The sequence below is a fragment of the Chamaea fasciata genome, unplaced genomic scaffold, assembly GCF_029207755.1.
Source record: "Chamaea fasciata isolate MVZ Bird 193981 ecotype frontalis unplaced genomic scaffold, bChaFas1.0.hap1 SCAF_16, whole genome shotgun sequence".
Lineage (NCBI taxonomy): Eukaryota > Metazoa > Chordata > Aves > Passeriformes > Sylviidae > Chamaea > Chamaea fasciata.
Window position 1 is genome coordinate 9,458,914 of NW_027094101.1, and position 27,344 is coordinate 9,486,257.

The window sequence follows — 27,344 nt, forward strand, 5'->3', positions numbered from 1 at the left end:
CAGACCAACATTCCCATTTCTGTTTGCTGCTTGTTAAGCTTCTTTCTTTTTTTTTTTTCCCCTTTTTATTTCAATCCAAGCTCCCCGCTCTGCTCCGGAGCAGTGCCTGGAAGATAAAACCCGTCCAAAGGGGCAGGAGGGGATTCCATTGGAAACCTTTTCCCTGGGACAAGAATTTAGAAAAGCAAAAGGAACAGTTATCCCGAGGTGGGAGGAAATCAGAACCACGTTGTGTTATCTGTTCACTGGGGGTTTTTTGTGGAGGGTTTTTATCCCGGGGTTCAGCACTGGAACGAAAATGGAAGGAAAATCCCGAGTCAGTACCAGGAATCCGTGGGGAGGAAAACTCCACCTGGGAGCTGCTTCTGGCGTCTCTGAGGTCCCAGCACCTTGTCCAGCAGTTCTGGAGTGCGGAGTTTGGGCTGAGTCCCCGGGGTGACGCCCTTCTCTGGGCTGTGTTCTCCCAGCTCATCCCAATCCACAGCCTGGTCTCATCCCGCTCCCTCCTCCTGCTTCTCCGTGAGGTCCAAGGAAATCCCAGAGCTGAGATGGGCAGGACGCAGCCGGGGGGTCACCCGATGTCCATCCTGAGCAGCTCCAGCTCCACCATGGCTGGAGACATCTCAGGGGCATTCCTGGATCAAAAATAATCCGTTTTATTTTTTGATTTTCTTTTCCTACATGGAAGTTATTGATCCTTGGAGTACCCCAAGGATTTACACTTGGTAAAACCGAGGGAGATGATTTTCCCCTTTTTTCCCAAGATTCCAGCCTTTTGGAAGCGCCAGGTCCCCTCACAAGCCCAGCTGGGTTTGCATTTCTGCCCACTGGCTGTGGTGAGGTTGGATCCAGCTCATCCCAGCTGCTCTTCCCTCTCAAAAAAAAAAGGAATTCTCCCAGGTTTTTTTTTAATCCCACATCTAAGTCTGTTCCTGGGGGGAGCAGAAAGTGAATGTGAATGGCCAGCAGGGTTTTAGCTCATCCCTTGGACGTAGGGAATGAGGAAATGATCCAGGCTTGCATAATTTGGGAAGAACCGGCAGCGTTTGGAGCAGCCTGGAAGGGGCTGGTGGTGTGGGAGGCTGGATTGGGCCATCCAGACATTCCCAAAGGAGCTGGAAAGGACCTGAAATCTTGTCCCATCCCACCCCAGCCACGGGCAGGGCCATTGAATCATGGAATCCTGGAATGCGTTGGGATGGGAGGGACCTTAAAGGTCACCCAGTGCCAGCCCTGCCATGGGCAGGGACACCTCCCACTGTCCCAGGCTGCTCCAAGCCCTGTCCAGCCTGGCCTTGGACACTGCCAGGGATCCAGGGGCAGCCACAGCTCCTCTGGGAATTCCAGGGCCTCCCTGGATCTACCCAGGTTCCATTTTCAAACATTCCTCCACAAACACGGGTTTGGTTTGTGTTTTGGGAATGTGACCCCCATGGAGGGCTCAGGGGCGAGGAGCTGCTGGAGATGAGTTTGTGTCCATGCAGGAATCGCCAGGAATTACCCCCAACAACAACAACTACACAGAGAATTCCTTTTGTTCCTGGATCTTTTATAAATCATGGATTTTTTTAAAGCAGCCACACTCCAGGCTGGGAATTCCCATAGGTAATACCTGCAGCCATATCCATTCCCTTGCTCCCAGCTGCCTGGGAAAGCTGGCTTTGCTTTAACACATATGAAAGGAAAAAAGCTTTTTGGGTTTTGTTGGTTTTTTTTTTTTTTGCCTTCCTGGTAGATTAAGTTTGGCCAAACAATTCCGTGTGAACTGCTGGGCAGGAGGCACAAAACCTGTAGGCGAAATTATCCAGCTGCTCCAAGTTTAGAGCAGCATGGGATGAATTTCAGGATCGTATATTAGTTTCCATTTTAATCTGATTATTCCAGGCTGGAGTTCCTGGAGGGTCTTCAGGTTATTGTCAGTCAAAAGAATCTTTAAAAGCTTCCATTTGCACTCGGCTTTCCCCATTCCAAGTCTATTTTCATTATGGATCGATTTTGATTTTAATGAAAAAATGATTCTCCCAACTCCCTGCTTTTTTTTTTTCCCCCTCTCCCAGTTGGGGTTAAAACTGAAGCCACAGCGGGGTCTTGCCACTCAAAATCCCATTTTCCAGCTTTCCTCAGGGTGTTGCTTGGTTGAAGGAGCTTGGGCAGACGACGAGGGGCGGATAATTTGGGGAGGCACCTTCTCTGCTCTGCCTGGGGCCCAGCCCCTTCCTCACCGGGGAAAACACTTCAGCGCCTGGAATGCCAGGGGGAATTCCAGCTCCAGAGTCTGAGACACTAATGCAGAGTTCATTGATGTTAAAAGCCCCACTGCTGATCTGTCACTTCATTTCTGTCACCTCCTCTCAGCTGGCAGCCTTGGGAGCAGCATCCCCCAGGATTGGGAAGGCTGGGAATTGGGAATCCCAAATTTTGTGCTGGGTGTGGGGGGGACACTTTGGCCAGGTCTGCCTCTGGGGCAGGAGGGGCAGCTTGGTGGCATTGGGGTGGCTTTGGGCTGGCACCTCCCTGGGGTGTCCATCCCACCTCTCCCCAGGGCTGTGGAGGGTAAAAAAACAACAGAGAGGCAGCCAGAACAAAACCCCAAATCCACGTTCTGGATTTGTACAGGATTTCACAGGGATGTGCCTGTCTGACCCCGCCAGGTGCCACCCGTGACCCCAGCCTGCTCTGTGGGAACATCCACGTCCTGATTCCTTGTCACAGCCCCAAATCATCAGTTTGATCACGTTTTCCAGGCAGGGAGGTGAGGAGGAGGAAGCTGAGCTCTGGAATTGTTCCTGTGTGAGCTCTGGAATTGCCCCTGTGTGAGCTCTGGAATTGTCCTTGTGTGAGTTCTGGAATTGTCCCTCTGTGAGCTCTGGAATTGTTCCTGTGTGAGCTCTGGAATTGCCCCTGTGTGAGCTCTGGAATTGTCCCTGTGTGAGTTCTGGAACTGTCCCTGTGTGAGCTCTGGAATTGTCCCTGTGTGAGTTCTGGAATTGTTCCTGTGTGAGCTCTGGAATTGCCCCTGTGTGAGCTCTGGAATTGTCCCTGTGTGAGTTCTGGAATTGTCCCTGTGTGAGTTCTGGAATTGTCCCTGTGTGAGCTCTGGAATTGTCCCTGTGTGAGTTCTGGAACTGTCCCTGTGTGAGTTCTGGAACTGTCCCTGTGTGAGCTCTGGAATTGTCCCTGTGTGAGTTCTGGAACTGTCCCTGTGTGAGCTCTGGAATTGTCCCTGTGTGAGCTCTGGAACTGTCCCTGTGTGAGCTCTGGAATTGTCCCTGTGTGAGTTCTGGAACTGTCCCTGTGTGAGTTCTGGAACTGTCCCTGTGTGAGCTCTGGAATTGTCCTTGTGTGAGCTCTGGAATTGCCCCTGTGTGAGTTCAGGAATTGTCCCTGTGTGAGTTCAGGAATTGTCCTTGTGTGAGCTCTGGAATTGTCCCTGTGTGAGTTCAGGAATTGTCCCTGTGTCCCTCCCAGTGCCATTGGAGTGTCCATCCTGCTCTGCCTCCTCCTCAGGGTCAGGTGGGATTTGGGGAAGGAATCCTTCCCTGGGAGGGTGGGGAGGCCCCGGCACAGATTCCCAGAGAAGCCGTGGCTGCCCCTGGATCCCCGGATCCCCATTTTTCCACGGATTTTGTCCCATTTTTTCCACAGATTTTACCCCATTTTCTACAGATTTTGCCCCATTTTTCCACAGATTTGGCCCAAATTTTCCATAAATTTTGCCCCATTTTTCCACAGACTTTGCCCCATTTTTTCCACATATTTTGCCCCATTTTTCCACAGATTTCACCCCATTTCTCCACGGATTTTGCCGTGCCCATCCCCACCTGCCCCCATTTCCCTGGATCCCTCTCCCCGTGCAGCAGCAGCTCCGGGTGGGATCGCACAGGGCCGAGCCTTTCCCCGGCGTGTGCTGGGGACAACCCCGCCGCAATCACAGCACCTGCGAGTGGTTACTGAGAATAATAAATAAGCGCCAGATTATCAAATAAAGCCTTGGGATGAGGTCATCCCTGCCCCGTGTCCTGCCTCTCCCAGGGTTCGGGAGCGGCTTTTCCTGGGCTAAATCCCCCCTCTTGTACCAGGCAATAAAAAAAAAAAAAAAAACCAACAAAAACTTGTCGGGATTAAAGAATCAATTAGGAATTAGCCAAAGGGGGCAAAGCGTAACCCAAACACTGCTGATAAAATCCAGTAGGTGATTATGGGGACGGGTTTGGTTTCACCGGGCTTTGGGAAAGGGGATAATTGCTCGTTACAGAGCACGGGAACAACCCGGGCTGGGTGGTTTGGGGTTTTTTGTTTGGTTTGTTGTTTTTTATTTCCAGTTTTATAGAGGAGGAAATTGTGGTGTTCGCTGATAATTGTGGGGACAACGCCACGGTTTAGGGCTGAAGGGGCACTTTGGGGGAACCTGAATTGGAGAAGCAGCGTTCCCTGGGTGGAAAAAATGACCTTGGAAGTCTTTTCCAGGCCAGGTTGGAGCAGCCTGGGATGGTGGAAGGAGATGGGGTTTAAGGTCCCTTTCAACCCGAACCATTCAGGGATTCTGGGATATTCCATGACTGGGATGCAGCAGGGATGTGCCACAGCTCCAGCACTGCCTCTGCTCTTCCACAGGAAAACGGAACAAGGAAGAAAACGCTGAGTTTAGCTGGGTTAAAAAAAACCCTGGAAAAGCTGATTTTCCCGGCAAGGAGGGGATGGAACTCTCGCAGGAGGGAGCAGGAGCGATGAGGAGTTGGATTTCAAGGGAAAAGAGCCCGATCCCGGCTCGGGGGGCTCCGTGCCGCTAATCCCTGTTGATTCCCTGTCTGGCCCAGCCGCCCACGCTCCCAAAGCTTTTGTTCCTTAAGGAGATCCAGGGAAAGATCCCCCGCGGCAGCATCCCGGGAATGTCGGTGTGGCCTCATCCCAACCTCCTCCAGCTCAGCTCCATCCTCCCACCGCAGCTCCAGGCTCGGCCTTTTTGGGATCGTTTCAGCCACGGGCCAGCCCTGCTGCTGAATAATAAAGGATTTTTAGGGGAAAAAAATCTTTTAAGGAAGCGGCCTGACATCGGGATTGGAGTTGGATCTGCAGGATGAGTTCCCGGAGCAGGGCAGGACCAGGATTTGCCATCCTGTGTGACCCAGGTGCTGTCCCGGGGGTTGGAGCAATTAATTTGCTCATTGATCATCATCTCCAGGGCCGAATTCCCGAGGCAGCTGCTCCTCTGGACAGCCCAGGCTGCACATCCAGGTTTGCTCCCCAAAAAAAGTGTGGGAAGAGGCAAACCCCTTGGAAATACCTCGAGTCATTAGTGACTGAGCACTGATAATTAGTCATTAATAACTAACAGATTGGAATCCTGAGATACTGAGGCAGACATTGTTTGGAAACAACAGCCCGGTCCCTAAAGTTGGGTGGGATTTGTTCATTTCTTTGCCCCTGGAGTAGAACATGGAGGAAGAACCCGCACCAGCCAGGCCAGAATTTGAGCCAGAGGACAGGAAGGCCTCCAGGGAGATCTCCACTTTTCTGGGAATGACCCACCATGGGCCAAACCCTTGCCCTGATCCCACCACGGGGCCAACCCTTGCCCTGATCCCACCCTGCCCACCCGAGCCCAGGCCGGGCTGTCACAGCTGAGCTGCCCCTGCGTGTCCCTGGTGCCCACCCTGGAGCCAGCTCAGCGTCCCTGCTGCTTCCCCCGCCATCCCCAGGGATTCCTGTGCCTTTGTGGCCATCCCTGCCATCCCTGGGGATTTCTGTGTCATCCCCAGGGATTTCTGTGCCATCCCCGGGGATTTCTGTGCCATCCCCAGGGATTTCTGTGCCATCCCCAGGGATTTCTCTGCCATCCCCAGGGATTTCTGTGCCATCCCCAGGGATTTCTGTGCCATCCCCGGGGATTTCTCTGCCATCCCCGGGGATTTCTGTGCCATCCCCAGGGATTTCCGTGCCACCCCCAGGGATCCCTGTCCCTCCGTGCCCACCCAGCTGCGGCGGGCTCGGGGCCGCAGCTGCGCTGCTCCATCTGCCCGCCGGGAGCAGCTGCGGGCTCCGGGTACCCGCGGCCTCATCCATCATCCCCGGCAGCCCGGGCACCGCGGCTCGGCAGCGAACAAGGAGCCGCGGGAGGCAAATCTTCAGCACCGGGGCTGGATCCGCAGCGCCCGAGGAGGAGGAGGAGGAGGAGGAGGAGGAAGGGCGGGATGTGCCCGCGGGGTCGGGTGGGGATGGAGCGCTCCCTGAAAGGAGGGAAACGATCCAGGTGCCGAGGGGTGGGACAGAGGGAGGCAGGAGCGGCCCTTCCCCAGGGCTGGGGGTTTAAATCAGCCGCGGGATTTGTTGGGATGCTGGCAGAGGATGCTTTTTTGGTGTCCTTGTGGAGAAAAGCCTTTCCCAGGCCCCGGAGCCACGCATGGATGATCCCTGTGGGTCCTGAGGGTGTTCCGTGATTCTGTAATGCTGTGACCTTTGGAGAACAGGGGCACAGGTCACAGGATTAGGGGGACACCAAACTGTGGGAATGGAACCTTTTGGGGTGGTTTGGGGGTGTCTGACTCTGCCCTGCTTACCTGAGATGCTGCCCAGGGCTCTGATCCACCCTGTTCCCTCCATCCCACCATGGGCATCCCACCAGGAGCACAGAGCACGGCCACGCCACCCTGTCCCACCCTGTCACCCAGCAGTGACACCCAGCAGGTGCTGACCTCTGTCCTGGCCCTCACAGCAGGGTGGTGTGTGGGGCTTTTTATCTTCTTTTCTGTCACAGCCGGGATTAAATGCTCGAGAGATGGATTTTGTGTTGGGACTCAGACGTTTATTAGTTCTTATCCATGTCACAGTCTCACAAGCTGTGAGCTCTGGCTAACAAAGTGAAAAATGGCTCTGCCTCTGTCTCTCTCCAAGGTCTTTTAAGCACAAACTGCCCAATTAAGAAATGACACCTAAATCATTTTGACTTTTAACCCAATAACCAACCACCCGTGGTCCACAATGTGGATTTTTCTACCCAATTACAAAACACCACCCAGACCCACGGAGAAGAAGGTGAAAAAGGACTCAGCCTCTGCCCTAAATCCTCCATCGTGCTTTATATACATTACTATATTCTAAACCCTTAAACTCTAAGCTTTCCACCCTGTGATGTCACACACTTCTATCCAAACCCCACACCCACAATCCCAGAGCTGTCACTCAGTTTTGGGAGCCTTTTCCACGGCCTCAGGTGTTTGCTTGGGGGGTTAGAACAGAACAGAACTGTTAGAACAGAAAGTCTGAAATTCTCAGGGTTCCAACAGGGTGGGAATGAGGAACGGGAGTTGCCACCCCGACACCTGCAGCTGCCTGGCCACAGATGCCACCACAGGACGAGGCGACAGCCGGGGGTGAGGTGACAGGCCCGCGGGATGCCCCGTGTTTGTCTTTTCCTGTTTAGCGGCGATTCTGGGAAAGGGAACAATGAAGAATTCCTCTCCCATGGCTTGGCTCGGGGCCCGAGCCTCCAGCGGGGCTGATCCGAACCGGCCAAGCGTCGGGGCAAAAGGCCAGGAGGGAACAGGCAGGGCACAATCACAAGATGAACACCTCGGTCGGTGGGCAGGGAGCCCTCGAGCGCGGGGAGATCGCCCGGCTCGGGCTCCGCAGGGGCAAATGACCCAATGAAAGCGGCATCGCTGCACCTGTGTCCTCAGATATTCCCATTCATCCTGGAGAGCTGCACAACACTCGGCCGGGGCTGCGCAGCTGCGGCAGCATTATTTCCCCCACCCCCTCCCCATTTGCATATCAATGAGCCCCTGATTAATATTTAAAGAGCCAGCTGTCCGAGCCACCTAGGGAAGAAAAAAAGCTCTGTGCGGGTTTTTTTTTTATTGAATTTTTTTTTTTCGTGGGGATAACACTCACTGCCCTTTATGGAGCGCTTCTTTTTTTTTTTTTTTTTTTTTTTAATTTTTCTTTTACTCACTCTATTCTTTTAGTTGAAATTAAAGAGAAAAAAAAAAAAAAGTCGGGGAAAAAATATGAAGGAGTTATCAGTGAAGGAGCTCTCAATGCTCCTCAGTCCTTTTGTGCGCGGGCGCAGCTGCAGGGAACAGGTTTGGAGGGGCAGGAGCCGCCGGGAGCCCATGGGAACGGCCTTTGGGAACAGGAGGAAAAATAGGGAAGGATGAGATGGGATGGATTTCCATCCCTGCTCCGGGCAGGGAAGGGATGCTGCTGCTGCACCCGCGGGAAGCGCCACACAAAATCCTGACTGGAGGGCGCTGATCGATGGAAATGCCATCCAAAAAAACCAAAAAAAAACCTCAAAAAAACCCAAAAAAAAACCAAAGAAAAAACCAAAACCAAAACCAACCAACCAAACAAACAAAAACCCACCAAAACAAAACAAAAAAGGAGGGGAAAAAAACCCCAAACACCAGGAATTGGTATTTTCCCTGTTCGTGGCACGGAGGTTTTGTTTCCAGCCTTATAAGCTGTCATTTTATCACACCGTTCTGCTGCCCCCTTTTATTTTTTTTTTCTTTTTTTCTTCCCCCCCCCTCGAGCATTTGTCAATAATCCCCCGACAGCGGCAGCTTTGTCATCCCGACTAATTGGAGTCAAGTAGGGCTGCGAGAAAAGATCCTTCCCGCTCGCGAGCCCTGGGAAAAAATGCGAGAGGATTTTAATTTTCAATAAAATATGCAGATCAGGAGAAATTACCGGTGGGGAAGGGGGGCTGCTCGGATAATGGGGCTGCTCAGACAGCGGCGGCTCCGCGGGGTTTAATCAGCGATGCCGGCGGCTCCGCGGGATGGGGGGCACCGAGCTGCCCCCACAGCTGCACTTTTTTTAGGGTTTCGGGGGTGTTTTAGGGGGGTGGGGAGTGGTTTGGCCGAGCTGCAGCTGGGGCCGGTTATTCCAGGTCACATTTTGGTGGGTTTTTGTACACAAAATGTGGGGGAAATTTGGGCATCGGAGATGGGATCGCTGTGGGATCGCTGAGGCTCTCGTGAGGCCGGAGATGGATTTGGAGCTTCTCAGGCTGTGCCACTGTCCCAGCCCGAGCCTGGCGGTGACACCGGGATGTCACCACCATGTGCCGACCTGGGGTTTGGATTTTGGGATGTGGGATGTGCATTTTGGCCGCGATGCTCCACATTCCCTGCTGGTGAGGGGCAGAAATCAAACTCCCTCCAGTCTCCCCGGATGCTGGATTTGACAGATTTGGCTGGGTTTCCCCCAAAAATCTCTCCTGGTGCTGCTGCCGGGACTGGGTTTGCCCCAAAATCCTCTCCTGGTGCTGGGTTTACCCCAAAAATCCTGTCCTGATGCTGCCGTGTGTTTTGGAGGGCACAGACACCACAAAACGCTGTTCCCAGATTCTTCCAAAGCGATGGGATCAAACATTTCCCGGTGAGGAGCTGTTGAACACCTCCCGGGCCGGGAATTCCCGCAGGGATTGTTTTGCCCAAGGCCGGGGCTGGGAAGCGCCGCTCCCGCCGTGTCCCCGCCGTGTTCCCGCTGTCCCCAGCACAGGGCAGAGGCTCCAGGGGCTGCTCCAGGGGCTGTGTCCATGAGGAACAGGTGAATCCACCTTTCCTTTCCAGGAGGATTTTGCACAGCGAATTCCCTCCAGCCCGCCGGGAGCGGGGACAGGGCGGGGGGTGTCCCCAGGGTGTCCCCCCGGCCCCGAGGGGAGGGGACAGCTGTGCTGTCACCTGTCGGAGCTCAGACGCCGCAGCTGCGCCTTTGAAGGGCGGATTAGGGAGAGGAGAGATCCCTGCGAGCACTTGTGCTCCACCTGCCAGCGCCTTCCTCCTCCTCTTCCTCCTCCTCCCGGGCCTGGCTGCCCTTGGCACGGCAGGATGGAAGTGGGACGGTGTCCCAGGTGATGGCCCAAAGCACCTCCAGCACTGGGGACAGGTGTGCTGAGCTTCAGCCTTCTTGTCCCAAACAGGTAAAGCTGTAGGAAAATAAACAGGTAAACACACAGGGGGGAAAAAAATCCCAAAATTCTTTAATTTCTCCTCATGGACACTGCCCGGTGCCCAATTGTGGATGGGGCGGCCCCAGTTTGGGCAGGGTGATGATCCCAGTTTGGGCGGGGTGACCCCAGTTTGGGCAGGGTGATGATCCCAGTTTGGGTGGGATGGCCCCGGTTTGGGGACGAGTTGCCCTGTGGCAGAGGGTGGCTGTGACACTTGGGGGTGTTGGGATGCTGTTCCCCATTCCCAGGAGGGACGGGGACATTGCAGGGTCATTCCCTGCTCTGGGGGCTGCTGGGTTTGCCCCAAGCTCGGACTTTATGACCTTTCCCAACCGTTTTCCAACAGTTTTTTAGTGACTCCATGGGCGGGTGGTCACGTCCTCCGAGCACCACCCCCACCCCTCCTTCCACATCTGTGCCCTCACCTCCTGCTCCCTCAATCCCAAATCCCAACCCCACGGGGACAACCCTCAATCCCAAATCCCAACCCCACGGGGACAACCCTCAATCCCAAATCCCAGCCCCATGGAGACAACCCTCAGACCCAAATCCCAGCCCCATGGGGACGGACAGGCTGATCCCGTGGTTTTTCCAGCAGCAGCCAAAGTGTCCCTGTGACCACAGCAGGACCCGGCCTCGGGCAGGGAAGGATTTGCCCTCTCCTTTTAAAACAGGGACTCCTTCGGGTTATTGCTCTGAAATCAAAGCTTTCTCCCCGTGCTTTTTTCACTCAGCCGCTTTCCCTCTCCGCCCTTCGGGGGCTGTTTAAAGGCAGAGCGGAACATTAAGGTGATTTACAGCATCCCTGGGGTGCGAGGGCACAGACTCGGGGAGGGTTTTTTTTTTCACTTTTCCTCAGGTGAAGGAAACCCTCGAAGGTGAACTCCCAAGACATTCCTGCACCCGCCCCGCCAGCCCCTGATTTACAGGCTCAGATTTATGACTCCAGAATTATTACTCCACCCGCAGATCTTTTTTTATTTTATTCTTTTTTCTTTCTTTTTTTTTTTTTCTTCCTTCCCCCCCGGACCATTTTAGTGCTTGTGAAAGGTGAGGGCTTTGACAGCTCCTGGAAACAAAAGCCTTTAATGTCCCCGGGAGTGGGGCTGTCCCAGGGAGGAGCGGAGGGGCCGGGAGGGCTTTTCCTCCCCGCTGCAGGTCGGCTCACTCCAGGCCCGGCTTCACCAAACCGAGCGCGGGGTTTGCCCCACTTAGGCTGGGACTAATTAGTATAAAGTTCAGCACTGCCAGTGCCTGGGGAGCGCCCTGGGGTTCTCCCTGGGGGCTGAGGATGGAAGGTGAGGGGGCTCTGCACCCCCAGGAGGTTTTCAGGCAGAGCTACTGGACCAGGAGAGAGCTGTGGGATCAGGAGAGAGTGATGGGATCAGGACAGAGTTACGGGAACCAGGACAGAGCTGTGGGGTCAGGAGAGAGCTATGGGGACCATGACAGAGTTATGGGATCAGGACACAGTTACAGGATCAGAACAGAGCTGGGGGGCCCAGGACAGAGCTATAGGTAGGCTCAGGACAGAGCTCTGGGACCAGGACAGAGCTATAGGGTCAGGACAGAGCTGTGGGGTCCAGGACAGAGCTATGGGATCAGGACACAGTTACAGGATCGGAACAGAGCTGGGGGGCCCAGGACAGAGCTATAGGTAGGCTCAGGACAGTGCTCTGGGACCAGGACAGAGTTATAGGGTCAGGACAGAGCTGTGGGGCCCAGGACAGAGCTGTGGGTCCCACCAGGAGCAGGGTGCTGCCCTGAGCTCCCAGCAGAGCTCCCGGGGGACGTGGGCAGCAGCCCGCGGCATTCCCCCGCGTGTCACGCTCCCCTGGATAACGGAGGCTCTGGGACAAGCCAAACAAAGCTCCCCGTCCCTGTCCCCATCCCCGTCCCTGCCAGAGCAGCCAGGCCAGGCCCCTGGCACCAGTGAACCACCCACCCAGCTGGAGCTGGAGCAATTTGGGTCAGATCTGTCCCCCTGGCCCGCTGCCACGGCCTTATCTCCTCTTTCACTCCTTCTACCTCAGCTCAGGGCTGGTTTTCAGCGCAGGGTGAAGTGTTTTTTGGGGTGCTGGAGGTGATACCTGCTGGGGAATCTGCGGTGCTGGGTTTAGTGCTGTTTGTGATGAGGTCATTTTATTTTTTTTTTTTTCCCCTTCCTGGCTAATTTTTCTTGCAGCCGAACGTGGAAGGACAGAGAATGGAATTAGCAAAAGAGCTCTGCTGAGCTCTTAACGTCCCCCGCGGGGGCACGGGGAATTTAGGCACTCAACAAGCGCATAAACGGGGCCATAAAAACCGTGCCCGCGCTCTTGCAGAGGTGCAGCTCCCAGGGGGGCTCTGCCCGCCCAGCCCCGGGGCAGGAGCGGGCTGGGAGCGGCCCCAGCTCCCCAGCCCCGGGGGATTTTTCCTCCGGGATTACATCAGTAGCATGAGGATGCTGAGTGAACTGTCTGGGAATCTCGAAGGCGAGGGGATTTTTTTTAATTTTTTTTTTTTTTTTTTTTTTTGGTCTCTCCTTGTGATTATGTAGAAGATAAAATATGTTCTCAGGCTGCCCGCGAGCAGCAAAGAGGGAGCTGGTTTTGCAGGATCTGGGGAGTGGGAGCTCTGTGTGGGGCTGGGGTTGTTCCCTGTCCCTGCCCTCTCCGTGTGGCTGTGGGCAGTGCTGCCAAATGGGGTCAAAAATGCCCTTTTTGGGTTCCCCGAGTCCCTGTGCTCTTCTCCAGGGATGTGCTGAGGGTCCTGCCCCTTCCCAGGGGTCCTGACCCCTCAGGGGTTGTCCCACGGGATGGCATTTTACATGGGGGTGCTCTGAGGAGCAGGAGTGGCTTTGTCCACGTTGTCCCTTTCTCCCGGGCTCTGAGTTGGGCTGGTCTTTAGGCAGCTGAGGGACGCAGCCCTGCAGGACAAATCCTGGTGTTTCCAGGCACTCCTGACACCCCAAAAAGAGCTGTGGGGTGGGAGAGGAGCAGAGCTGGGAGCTGGGAGCCTTCCCAGGGCTGTGGGGATGTGTGGAGCTCAATGGGAGTGAGCTGGGGATGGCTGAGGGCTGCAAGGGCAGGATCTGCTGCTCAGCTGCACCCTGGGCACAGCAGGAACAGAAATGGGGGGATCAGGACAGGGATTTGCCCTTTGGCAAAGCTGGGGAGGCAAAGAGGATCCAGTCCCTGAACTGGAGGTGAGCTGGGAAATGCAGCTCTGGCCCCAGAGAATATCCATGGGGAAACCAAAAAAAAAAAAAAAAAAAAAAAAAAAAAAAAAAAAAACAAAAAACCAAAAAAACCCCAAACAACACAACCAAAAAAACCCCATAAAAGCAAACAAACAACAACCAAAAAAAAAAAAAAATCCTCAAACACTTGGCCGGAGTTTCTGTCACCCCTTCCCCTCCTTTTTTTGATCGTCTCTGTCTCGTACGAGGCTGCTGAAGGCAGATAAGCCAGGATCTCACCCAAGCTTTTTCCAAGTGGTGGGGAGGAAGAAAGCGCCCTTTGTGAGGGGCTTTTCTGAAGGTCTCTGTTCTGGGGAGGTTGGAAATAGCACAAAAACATCCTTTCTCCCTGGATTGCGGCGCTCCCAGCTCCACCACCACCCAGATGTTCCGAGGCTGATGCTGAGAAGGAAAATAAAGAGGGGGAGAGGGGGAAGCCGGGTGGGAGCGGCCCAGGGAAACCTGAGCTGGTTTGGGTCTTTAATTTTGAGGCAGATAAAGCGCTGGAGAAGGAGATTCAGAGATCGGGAATTAGTATCTTCATTAAGTCAGTCTAGTTATCAACTGGCCATCTCCTCATCAGCTCATGTATTATATTTAAGACAATATTTTTCATGTCCAGCCTGGGATATATCAAGGATTTGGTGTTATCAAGTTTTTTCTGCTTTTTGACCTCGTTTTCCTTTTTTTTTTTTTTTTTTTTTTTTTTTTTTTTTTTTTTTTTTTTTTTTTTTTTTTTTCCCCCACTGCATTGCTCCCAGGTTTTCCTAACCTTTGGAGAATTCTTGGGGCGAGTTCACAGCTCTGCTTTTAATATTGTCTTTATCCAGGAGGAGGATAAAGACAATTTAAAACCTTAGGAGGATGGAGGGATGGATGGATGGAGGGATGGATGAGGGATGGAGGGATGGAGGGATGGAGGGATGGATGGACTCTGTTCCTACCTCATGGATTGGACAAGGGAAGTTAAGTGTGAAACTCTTCCTTTTTGTCCATATCCTCTCCCTAATTATCCCATCTGATGTTTGCTGAGTTTTTTGGTTTGCCAAATGTGCTGTAGTGATTTGAGTGTCTGCGCTTTTTTTTATTATTATTTTGGGAGAAAAAGGCAAAACCAGGCTTAACCTAAGGTAAACAGATAGTTCATTAACACACACTAAGAAAAAGACCAAAAAAAACCAAATTAACTTTTTAAACTAACTTCTTTTTTTTCTACAAATTGTTCACTTTTTCACACAATACAGACAGAAAACTATGAATTTTAGTCAGTTACAACTATTTAAATTTTTTAGCTTCTTTTGGTTCAAACTGGAGTTTTGGAGCCCCTCCAGCTTCCTCTGTGCTGGGGGAAGATGGGGGATCACAAAGATTCACTAGAGACCCCCCCACTGATTAGAATTCTGCTTTTCCCCACATTAAAATTTCTCTTTTTTGGCCTTTTTTTTTCTTTTTCAAATCTCCCCCCGATTTACTCTGATTCAATATTTTACCCCCCCCCCCCCCCAAAATAAATAAATAAATAAAAACCACCCAAAAGGATCTCGCTCCTGCAGAGGGTTCTGGGCACGGGCTTTGCAATCAGCGAATCCCCGCAGATGTGGGAAGGGGCTGACCCCGCTCCTCTCCCGTCCAGCTGTGCCGGGATGTGCCGCCAGCTGCGCTCTGTGCTGACAGCCGCCAGATGTCGGCGGCGGGGGGAGGCAGCGCTGTCCCCTCGGCCCCACAGCTGTGCTGGGGTGGCACTGGGGTGGCACAGGGGTGACACCGGGGTGGCACAGCGGGGTCACGGCACCGCCTGGCTCCAACCCCGCTGCGGTCACAGCGCGGCTCGTCCCGGGGCTGGACCCTGCTCTAGCTCGGGGTGGATTTTTGGGGACTTCAGCCCTGATTTTTTGGGTCCCCGCCCAGGACAGAGGGGACATTGCCGCCCTGCGCCCTCCCGGGTGGATCAGAGCAGGGATGGGAGCGGGGGAAGAGCAGAGCCCGGAGCCTGCCGAGGTTTGGGAGCTGCAGCCCGGGAGCGCCGCACATCCCGGGAATGTCCCGTGCCAGCCCCCGGGAATGGCCCGTGTGCGGGGTGACCTGAGCGGTGACAATCCCGGCCCTGGCATTCCAGGGATGTCCCCCTGCTCCACACCCCGCGGGGGCTCGGCTGTCCCTGAGAGGACACGGCCGCTTTGGGGCGTTGGGGACACGTTTGTGCCACACATCCCTCCCCATCACACTGTCCCCAAACCCCCGCAGTGCCACCCGCCCTGCTGCGGGCTGAGGACCCCCAGATCCCCCCCGCATCCCCATCCCGCTCCCTCCTCCCCTCTCGCTCCTAATTCCATCCTCCTCTCCCCTCGCTGCTCCCCCCAGAGCTTGACCATTAACAAACGGACTTGGCCGGAGTCCTGGGCGAGCATTTGGCCGCGGAGGCTGCGGCGGCCGCGGCTGCCAGGCGGGCCGGGCACGGCGAGGCGCCGGCGCTGCCAGCATCCCTCGCCCGGCATCCCGGAGCGCTGCCAAAGCCCCGCGGAGCCGCTGCCAGCTCCGGGAGAAAGGGCCGAGGCAGCCGCGCACAAAGAAGGGTTTATAGCCCGGCCGGGGCACCTGACACGGGGAGGAGGGAGGCTTGAGACGTGCTTAGCCCCGATAATCCCCAGTTTGAGTTTAATTTTTTTTTTTTTTTAAATCAAAAGCGCAGCAACAGCTGGGGGCTGAGGCTTTCCAGGAGATGAACTCATGAACAACTGTTCAAAATAACTTTATTCGTGCTGCTATTAGATCAGGCCACTGGGGAGCCACCAATTATTTGTGATTATTCCAGGCAGATAAGGCCGGGGCAGAGCCCGGCGCCGCCTGGGGTCGGGGGCACCTCGGGCTTTGGGCACCTTGGCCGGGCAGGTGCAGCACCCACGGGAGCCTCCAGCACCCATGCCAGCCCCTGGCACCCCTGGGAGCCCCCAGCAGCCATCCCAGTCCCCTGCAAGGAGCCAGGGGAAAACCCAGCAAGTTTGGGCACCTTGGAGGAACTAGTGTGCTCCGGGCTGGGATGTTTGCAGGGAGATCTGAGACATTTGTGCCTCAAAACCAATTAACAGCCGTGCTGCTGCAGCTAATTAGCCTGTCCACATTGGGGCTGTTCAGCTTGTTCATCAGCCCCGGAGCTGGCACAGCATGGGGGGAGACTGAGAGGTTTGGAGCAAGACAAGTCCCTTCCTGGTAATTCCCGAGCTCATGGAGCAGCACCCCAGGTCCCGTGTCCTCCCTGGTCCAGGCAGGGCAGTTCCCAATCCTTTATCCCATCCCACAGATGAGCCTCCAACCCCTCAGTCAGCTGAGGCCAGCGCTGGACCTTTCTCCTTTCCAACATGACATCAACGAAAAGCAGAGCATGAGCTCTGCTCTCCAGCAGGAAAATCCTCCCCGGGGAGCCCAAGGTGGGAGCTGGGCCTGGGGAAGCTGCAGGGCCCTGGCCAGCAGACAGAACCCATGAGCTCAGAGGTCTTTTCCACTCCTCGCTCCTGTGATTCAACCAATTCTGATCCCCGGGGGATTTTTTTCCAAAATAACCTGGATGAAACAGAAGACAGCGGAGCAGGGAGCAGAGAGCTTTGGCTGGGAGCTCAGGCTAACAGCTCTTTTCCATGGTGCTGTTCCATGATTAATGGAGACAAGGAAAGAAAAGAGAGGAGGAAATTGATAAACACAACGGGAATTGCAGCCAGGATTTGCCTCAGTCAGGTTATTAGAATCCTGACATCATGTCTTGAAAAGAAGACTGGAAATAAATCTCGGGGAGATAAGATCTGGCTGGGGGGAGTGGAGGTGCACCATGATGACCCAGCCATGCTGGGGGGTCCCCAAAAAAAGTTGTTTCTCCCACTTTTCCTGGGTCTCAAAGTGGCTTCCATGAGAACCTCCCACCTTGTGCCTGTGCTCCTGTCACCCCACAGCTGGGAAAAGTCGTTCCCAAGGCAGCTCCAGGTGGGGGGAGCTCATTTCCTGCCCGGTGATTTCACCAGGACAAAGCCTGGGAAGTCTGGGATGGGCTCCAGCAGCCTGGGCTCCCCTGATGGATGTTCCAGCACGGCCTCACCCACACCTGGAGCTCCCTGAGGGATCTGGATCCAGAGCAGCCGGAGCTGGAGCTCATCCCGATGCTCCAGAGGGGCAGCTCAGGTGGGATGGGACCTTTGGGATCCACAGGAGGAATTCTCCTGCCTCTTAGGCCTTTCTGGCTGGTACTGGGGCAGGAGTGGGGTCACCCAGGGCTGTGGGGTCACCCAGGGCTGTGGGGTCACCCAGGGATTTGGGGGTCACCCAGGGCTGTGGGGTCACCCTGGAATGTGGGGTCACCCAGGGACATGAGGTCACCCAGGGCTGTGGGATCACCCAGAGATGTGAGGTCACCCAGGGCTGTGGGGTCACCCAGGGACATGACATCCCTCAGGGATGTGAGCCCAGATCTCTCTTCAGCCTCACCAGCGGCACTGGGAATTCAGGAATTGCTGTTTCTGGGGACAAAGGAAACATTCTCCCCGTTTTCCCCCCTAAATGTCCCCACTCATGGCTGGTTTCAGCCTGGAATTTCAGTCACCAGAGCTGCTGTACCTGGGATTTTCTGGGAGTCTTTTTAGGGATGATGGAACCCTAAATTCTGCCCAGACCTGGGCCAAACCCCAGGTGAGGAATTTCTGTTCAGTCTCCACATCCCCACAACTTCATCCCTGGAATCCAGAGCTGCTCCCAGCTCAGCCCAGCTCCCTGTCCTGGGAAGGATCCACTGCAGGGGCACAATTCCTTTTTTTTTTTCCCTCATTTATTTTCTTTCCCAAGTGATTTTTCACCTGGGAGCACTTGCTCTGTGACTTTCCCCCGTTTGCCTTCCTCCCCTCCCACTGCTTGTTGCTCCAAAGCAAAATCCCAAAGAAAATCCCTCCTTATATTTCAATAATATATTCAATAATGTATTTCCCTCCTATATATTTCAATAATATATATTGAAATAATTATTATTTTTTTATCATCATCATCATCATCATCATTATTTTGGGATTTTATTATTTTTATTTTTATTCATATGTTTTAAAATACTGTTTTTTTCGTCCCGGTTTCTCACCCCAAAGGTCGGGATGCAGAGTTGGGATATCGGGATATCTTTCCGAGTCCTTCGTGTCCTTCCTGTCACGATCTGCAGGCGACAGTGCCCTCTAGTGCCCCCCAGCCCTGCCCAGCCCCTGGCACAGGAGCCTGTCACATCCCAACATTGTTTCGGCTCCTGGTTGGACTCGATGATGTTTTCCTGTGATTCCATCCCAGTTCATCATTTCAGGCCATGCCTGGAGAGGTCGGGACAGCCAAGGTTATCCCTGCTGGGAATTCCCATCTTCCTCTTCTGACGGGGATTTTTCCCAATTTGGGTCTATTTTATTCCTTGAGGAGGAGGACGAGGAGGTGGATGAGGATGATGAGGAGGAGGAGGAGAAGGATGATGAGGAGGATGAGGTGGATGAGGATGATGAGGTGGATGTGGACCCTACAGGGCCATGGAACAAATCCTGGGTGCCTTCTGCAGTCTCAGGTGTTCCTCACCTGCGCTCAGTCCCTCCAAGCCCACAATTCCAGGGACTCTGCCCTGGTGAGCATCCCTGGATGATGTCCCAACTTTAACAGCACTCAATTAATTAACCCTAATGAATTACAGCTCTCACAGGCTCTGCCTGCCTGCCTCCACTCCTCAAAGTCTTGCCTGGGGATGAGAATCCCAGAATCTTTTAGGCTGGAAAAGAACTCCCAGGTCATTGAGTGGGAGTCCCACCTTGTCCCCAGCCCAGAGCTCTGAGTACAGGATCCTTTGTTGGGTTTTGGTTGGTTTTGAGGGGTTTTTTAAAGGGTTTTGGGTGTAAAAGATGGTGCAGGAATCCTGAATCATTCAGATTGGAAAAGACCTCCAAGACTATTAGATCCTCACCTTGTCCCCAGCCCGGAGCCCTGAGTGCCACCTCCAGGAATTCCTGGGACATCTCCAGGGATGGGCACTCCAAACCTCCCTGGGCAGCTCCTTCCAAGGCCTGAGCACCTTTTCCATGGGGGAATTCCTGCTGAGGGGATGTGGCAGCTGGGCAGGCACCCACAGCCACCCCACCCTGCCTGTCCCCTCAGCCAAACTCCTTCATCTTCTGCCCAGGGAAAAGGGGAAAAATCTTCTGATTTTCTCCATGAAAACCCTCTGGAATTGGGGGCTGGAACATTCCTGGCACGGCACAAACAGGAGGGAGCTGGGGAAGGGGCTCAGCCTGGAGAAAAGGAGGATCCCAGAAAGGGAAAAGCTTTGCTGCAGAGCCCTCCACAAACTTCCCTCTTTTTTTTTTCCCCCTCACATTTTCTCCCACTTTTTGATTTTCCCCTCGTGACAAGAGGGACGTGGAGGGGCTGGAGAGTGTCCAGGGAAGGGAATGGAGCTGGGAAGGAGCTGGAGAATTCCCGAGGGAGCTGGGGAAGGGGCTCAGCCTGGAGAAAATGGGGAGCAGGAGGAATTTGTGGCTCTGCAGGAAGGGACAGCCAGGGGGGTCAGGCTCTGCTCCCAGGGAACAGGGACAGGAGCAGAGGGAACAGCCTCAGGCTGGGCCAGGGGAGCTCAGGATGGACATTTGGGAAAATTTCCTCTTGGAAAGGGTGGTCAGAGATTGGAACTGCCCAGGGAGGTTTGGAGGGCCCATCCCTGGAGGTGTCCCAGGAATTACTGGAGGCGGCACTCAGGGCTCTGGGCTGGGGACAAGGTGGGGATCAGACCCAGCTGGGTGGTCTGGGACTTCTCTTCCAACCTCAGGGATTCTGGGATGAAAAATTCCCTTTCCCAGAGCATCCCTGCCCTCCCCACCTGGGAATGCCAGAGGTGGGAGCCCCAGCAGCGACCTGGATGCTTTTGTTTTCCTTGGCTCTGCCAGGGAAATCTGCTCCTCCAGGACTTCTCATTAAGCAAAAAAAAAAATTTATGAGGGAAGGTGAAAACGGAGTTTTGCTGTCTGAAGTCTGGGGCAGTTGGGGAGGACAGGGGAAATTTCACTGGTGAAATACAAAATTTCACTTTTTTCCCATTTGGAGAACCCGGAGTAACAACCCAACCCCTGTGGATGCCAAAGGAAAGGGAAACACCTCAGGATTTGTGTCCAGTGAAAAAAACAACGTGTCCATGATGGAAAACCTGCTGGGATTCGATGCTGATTTTCATGGTCACCTTGGCTGAGCTCGAGGAAGCGGCCGGCGCTGCCAAGAGCAGAATTTCCCTGATGACGGATGAGGAATGGGAGCAGAAAATAAATAAATATCAGCAACACCTTTCCTTTTTCCTGCTTTCCTGGCGGATTGGTGTCATCCAAGGTCGCACATTTGGGCGCTGAAAGTGCAGCCAGAGCTCGGTGCTTTCGAATCAGTGTTGAAGTCAGAGCAGCTTCTTTAAGGGCCGGGTTGAAAAAGGAAGATTAAAGTTGAGTCTCCCTCCCCAAATTAATTAATTCAGCATTAATTGTCTTCTCTCCTTGCGTTCAGGCTTGGAAGGAGCTCCCCAGGACGAGCTGGGATAGTGGAGGGAGTGGTATGAGATGATCCTTAAGCTCTCTTCCAACTCAAACCATTCCAGGATCCTGCAAGAATTCCTTGTTTTCCTCCTGAAGCCGGCCCTGCATCCCCCATGCCAGGTACTGACCCCTCTACACTTGATTTTTTAAATTCTTTCCATGGAAAAAAGGGGGAAGTGGAGCTCCAAGGTGGAGAAAAAGGAGGAATTTTTCGGACAAAACGCTACAAATCTCAACAAGCAGGGAAGTTTTGTTCCCCTCAGAAGTTTGGGGAGATTCCTGGGCAGAATCTCTGAGCACAGCCTGGGCTGGGAGGGAGGGAGAAATTCCCGGAGGATCCCAAACAGCCCCGGGCAGAGGATGGATTGGGGACTGCAAACCCTGGGAAATGCGGCCATTCCCACCTTTTTTTTCCGATTTCTTTTCATTATTCCGGGGCAGGATTTTAGGAGGGATGATGTTTTCAGGCACGGGGTGCTGCAGTGGTGGGATGCAGGGCACGGCATGAGCCGTTTTCCGTGTGCTCCCCCCAAAAAAGGGTGAAAATTAAAAACTTTTGGCAAATTAATCAGGATGAAAGAGCTGGGAGAAAGCAGGAGGCTCCTGATCCCACAGGCTCTGTCACTCCTGCCTCTCCTGGTGCTAATTCCTGAAAGCATTTTACTGGGGGAAAAAAAAGGGGGGAAATCAGGAAATTCTGCTGTTGAACCCCACGAGTTTTTTTTGTGTGGAATTCCAGCCATTCTGCAGGTTTGGAGAAGGCCTGGGAAGATTTCAGGATTAGGGGATTGGTTTGTTTTCTATATTTTTATTTATTTTAAAATTATTATTATTATTATTATTAATAATAATATTTATTTCCAATTATTTTTTATTTTTAATTATTTTTAATTTTTTTCTTTTTATTTTTTATTTCTCTCTCTCTTTTCAAAAAGGGAGGGAAGGAGATGCGTGAGGTGTGACAGCAACGACACAACACCAGAGGGAGGAGGACAGAGCCGGCGTGAGGCGAAGGAGGGACGGAAGGAACGGAATTTATGGCGACCTTTGGAAAAATGATCAATTTTTCAGCCGTAAGTTTTATGGGGGGAAGGGGAGCAGAGCACGGGCGAGGGAACAGAAAAATCAAAAACCCATAAATCAGGAATGGGGGCTGACAGGAGCACAAAGCGTTTGGCTCGTGGATAATGGGAGTCTCTCCTGGAGGAAGATCCGGGAAAATCCACGGGAATGAGCTGCAGGAAGATTTTTCTGGGGTGAAATTCCTTGTCCTGGCTCCATGGGGATTCCCAGTGCTCCCAAAGCCATCCTGCAGCCGGGTTGGGCAGGGCTCGGAGCAGCCTGGCGGAGTGGAAGTGACAGAAGTGAGATGAGCTTCAAGGTGTCTCCCAGCCCAAACCATCCCAGCACTCCCCGATCCCAAAGGATGAGCATTCCCAGAGGGTTTCATGGATGTGCAGGAGCAGCCAGGGCTGGGAATGCACCGAGCATCCCTCCAGGACATTCCTCCAGCCCATTTCTCACACCCCCAGCCTGACCAAACCATGCCCTGACTGCCACGCTTTTCCCTAAACCTGCTGGATTTTGGGTTGGTTTTTTTTTTTTTTTTAAACTTCGAATCCATCCGCAAATCCCTTTCGATGGCAGAAACGAGCCAGATTTCCCTGGGAATTGTCCTTTGGATTAGTTCAGCGAAGTGCCTGAGCCCTGAGCTGGAGCAGCCTGGGGATCTCGGCGGGGCAAAAGAGGAGCTGCGAGAGGCACCGACGGGGCAGATGTTGACGTGCAGGCAAAATACGAGAGACGCGGGAGCCCGGGAGGATAAATCTGAAAAAATTAACACGTGGGAGGCCGCAAAAAAAAAAAAAAAAATAATAAAAGGAGCACAAATGTGTTTTGGTAATCACTGGGAGCTGCCGGCCCCTCCTGCTGCAGCTCCCAAACGTGGGGCACGACAGCAGGTGTCACTCAGCCCCCGATTAACACGTTACCGAATTTCTGCCGTCGTTTTAATAGAAGTTTTACGCGACGCGCAGGTAATTGCTTCCAAATGGCAGGGGAACAATGTGGCCCTCTGTGCGGGGCATTGTTTCGGCATCAGGTGAAAACTCCTCCCGTTGCCTCCGGATCAGGGAAAATCCCCCCGGCCAAAGGGGACAAAACTCCCCGGTCCTCGCAGCTGCTTTTAGCAGCCACTCCAGAGCAAAGGGAAGAGCAAAACCTTCCATCCGGGAATATCTGCTCTCTTCAGGTGTCCACGTGCGAGAAAAAACGGGGAGAAGCTGTTTCCAAGAGTGACAGGGCAAGGGGGAATGGATTTAAACTGCCAGAGGACAGGGATGGATGGGATTTTGGGAAGGAATTCCTGGCTGGGAAGGTGGGGCACAGAGTGTCCAGAGAAGCTGTGGCTGCTCCTGGATCCCTGGAAGTGTCCAAGGCCAGGCTGGACAGGGCTTGGAGCAGCCTGGGACGGTGGAAGGTGTTCCTGCCCGTGGGACACAGATGGGCTTTAAGGTCAGGTCCATTACGGGACTCCTGGAGAGATCAGGGTGCTCCAGTGGCTCTTTCCTGTCCTGCTCCAGTGCCTTCCATCCCTCCAGGACAAATCCCCCCAGCCCAGAGCAGTGAGGACACACAGGAAGGTCTGCACAGGAGCCAGGCTGGGGAGAATGGAGCCAAGTCTGGATAAAGCTCATGGAATGCTGACGCCTTCATTGTTTTGACCTTCTCTTCCTGTAAAAATCTGGTTTTGAGGTGTGTGGGTATCACCTGTCCATGGATTTGGATCCTAGGAGCTGGGACAGAGGAACAGCCTGGCAGGAGGTGTGTGGGCAACACCTGTCCATGGATTAGGATTGGGAATCCCAGGAGCTGGGACAGAGGAACAGCCTGTGGAGCTTTGCCTCACTCCACATCCCTGTGCTGAAAAGCAACACCTGCTGAGATGAAACCCTGCAGCTCCTTCCCCGTTCTCCAAGGCAAACACATACAGTTCTATTCCCACTCCCGAGAAATCCATCCTCCAGCCTTTCCCTGGTTCTGTGTGTGCTTTGTTTTCTGTAGTGCTTGGACACCTTTTCCAACTCACATTGAGCTTTGGATGCTGCCCCTTTTCCTCCTCTGCCTCCACAAAGAACAACAGTGGCCCTGGGTGTGTTTTCCCTGGATCATGGGCTGCAGGAAAGCAGAGGGAAGCTGTGCCTGGAAGAGAAGGAGGGCAAGAGGATCCTTTTCCCCAGCAGAGCTGCAGCCTTCATGGTGAGCAGCAAATTGTCCTATAAAAATTCTCCTCTGGAGTTTTATTTTTCTAAGGAGCAAGGCCCAACTTGGAAATTCGGGATTTAAAGGTCCTACTTTTTAACTGGGCAGCAAATCCAAGGGAAAAGGGCTGAAATCCAAAGGGTTCTTCAGATTCTGCCTCTCCGTGAAATCAGAAGGAAAATCAGGACCCTGTGTTCAGACCAAGAGGGAAGAAAGGCTCAGGAGACACCTGACCATCCCCCTGTTTCCCTTCTTTCCTGTTCCAGCCTGGCTCTGTGGACAACATCCAGGGAAATGTGTGTTTGGGGCTCTCTAAGATGCCCCAAAAAATCTCCAGAGGTTGGAATGACACAGATCCTCCCACTTTAGGGATTCCCACCCTAATTACAAATAAGGTGCTAAGCAGAAATTTCTTTCAGAAAGGAATTTCTTCACCTTTCAACCTCTGGGCTCTGGTTCCCAATGCTCCAGCTTGGATTATCTCCTAAAAAGGAAGCTTCAAACCCCACCCTCCTTTCCCTGCCGGATCCATTGCCGTGGTGGTTTCCAATGACCCTGGGAATGCTGAGTAACCTGGGATGGTGGGAAGTGTCCTGCCCATGGCAGGGGGCTGGAACAGGATGATTTTTAAGGTCATTTCCAACCCAAACCATTCCAGGATTCTATGCTGGAATCATTTTGCCTTTGGATCTCGAGTTGGGATCACGGGGGTTTGAAATCCACTCCTGAAATTTGGTGTCACTCTCTGAGCTGAGAGCTTGGAGTTATCCAGAGCAGTTTTCCTGGGATTTTTTTCCTGGGAGCCAGTTCCCAACAAAATCCTTCCCAGCTGGTCCTCCACGCCCAGGGAAATCCCATCCCCTCTTATTCCCTCAAAAACATCAGCCCCTCTCAGTCTCGGGCTGTCACAAGCTGCCCCAAAGTGGGGCCAAAACTGCTCTGACTTTTGTTTTCTCACTTTTCCCTGGGAGCTGCAAATCCAGGGTGGAGGGTTTAGGACGGGCAGCGTTGGGAACAGCATCATCCTCTTGGCCACAGAAGCATCTTCAGCTGCACAGAGCTTGGGAGACAAATGAAGTGGAGGAAGCGTTTCCTCTGCCGAGGGCTCTCACCCGCCAGCTCCCTGCTCCCAGCACAGGTCAGGAGTTGAGAAATGAAGAAGAAAGGAAAAGGGGATAGAAAGATCCGTCTTCCCTCACGAAATCCCCAGAGCAGGGGGCATTGGGAAGTCATTTTTCACCAGGCTCAGAGCTGTTTCTGGCCCTTTAGCAGATATTATTCTCTCCTCAAACCTCATAGATTTGGACGTTGGGAAGTGTTTTCCTCCCGTCCTCACGGGTGTTGGAAGAGGAGCGTTACCCTGGGCGCTGAACTTCCACACTCTGGTTTGTGTTTTGGGCTAAGAGGGAGCCAAATTCCCACTCCAAATCACTCTGCTCCACGAAATTCCAAGATTTTAAAGGCATTGGGGCTCAGATGCGAAGAGAGATGTGGTTTGGATTCGCTGGGGTTCACGCACAAGGGATGGCTCTGACAAAACCCATGCAAGGAGGAGAGTTTCAGCCTGGCTAAAGGAAATCTAAATAAAATTCCTCTCTGGAAGGAAGTCAAGAAAATTATTTTCCTTCTGTGTTTCTGTCTCTCTTCTCCTGGCTTATAAAAACACCTTGGCTGGGATGTTCCACCAACTCTGCCTTTTATGAAACAAAAAATCTGCCCAGGCTGTTCAGATTTCACGCTGTTCCATGAAAATAAAATTTTACGACCAGAAGCTGAAATTAGGAAGGAACTTTGTTGTTGTTGTTGTCCTTGCTTGGGTTTTGTTAGGATTTTGGTTTTTGTTCTGTTTGTCAGGAGAGTTTGTTCACTTCTGCTTTTTCCATGGCACAGCCAGGTCTGAGCTCTCCGGGGTTTTTTGGGATGCTGCTCCAAACAGGTGCTGATGTTGGGAAGCTGAGCAAGGAGTGGGTGACGCCTTCCCTTGGAGCAGGAAGGCTTCCCTGGCTCTCTGAGGACAGATGTGTGGGACAGCAGATTGCAGGGGACCAGCCTGGAGCAGCCTCATGGGGTGACAAAGTGACAGTGACAGAGTGGGAGTGATTCTCTCCTCCCCTCTGGAGATCCAGAGCCCGTGGATCACAGCTTGCTCTGAGCCCACATCCAACACCAGCTGCTCCTTGGCTGGCAAGTGCCAGCAGGCTTTTTTTTGCCATTTCTCACTTGAAATGGAGCACTTCTGTTTTTCCATTAATTCCTCCTCTTCTGTTAAAAAAAATCCTTTGGAAAGAGGAGTAAAACCCATTGGTCCTTCTTTGTTGGGTGAGTTCCAGTGACCCTGAGGGGTCTGTGACATCTGAAGGGATTAAAGGAGAGCTGCACAGGGTGAGATGAAAGTCAGAGCCATTCATTCCAGCGTTGGCTCCTCCTGGTTTCCATCTCCAGCGTCCATCCCTGCATCCCCTGGGACAGATTCCAGGGCTTGGTGGGAACAGTGACCTGGGACCATCCCACCCACCCCAGCTGTGACTCCAGGCTGGGCTCCTCTGGAGCAGCATCCCAAGGCATTCCAGGCCCGGGATCTCCTCTCCCTGCTCCAGAGACACCCTGGCTGGGATGGGGGATGCAGGTCAAGCCCCGACCCCTCGGTTTCCTCCCAGCCCAAACGTCTGTGCGGCCTCGGCAGATTTACGGGGCGGCCCTGAGCATTTCACCAGCTCTTTATTAATAATGCGGCCAGAAAGAAAAAAAAAAGGGGCAGCCTTTGCTTCCAAGGCCTCTCCGAGCCCAGGATAATCCCAGGAGGGATTTGGCTGCCCCCAGCAGAGGGTTTAGTGGTGGGCGATGCTTTACAGCCCCTTTGTTGGAGCAGGGCTGTTCCCCCAGCACCAAAGCGTGAATGGAGGCTCCGGGATGGGCTCTCCATAAATCTGCTCCCTTTAATCCTTCCCTTCCCACTGTTTGCAAACTGGGGGAAGCTGGAAGGGCAGACTGGGCCTGGGCAGTGCAAAGGTTTAACTCTCGGTGCTTTTGGAGTCTCCTTGGGAGCAGAAGAGTGGGAGGAGGAACAGGTTCGGGTTGTGCCCAGCAATTAAACCCCAGGGACAGATCAAGGAGCCCCTCTGGAAGTTTGTTAATTCCAGCACTGGATTGAAGGAACACATCTGGCTGCATCACAGTCACTTCAAGCCACTCAGGCCATAAATGCAGAACTCTGAGGGTGATTCTGGCCTTCAGGTGTTTGCAGCAATGCCTTTGTCAAGGCTGGCTGTTGTTAGGCTGGACTGACCCCGTCCTGTTGTGCCACCAGCTCCCTGGTTGTGGAGGGATTTTTATGCTCCCG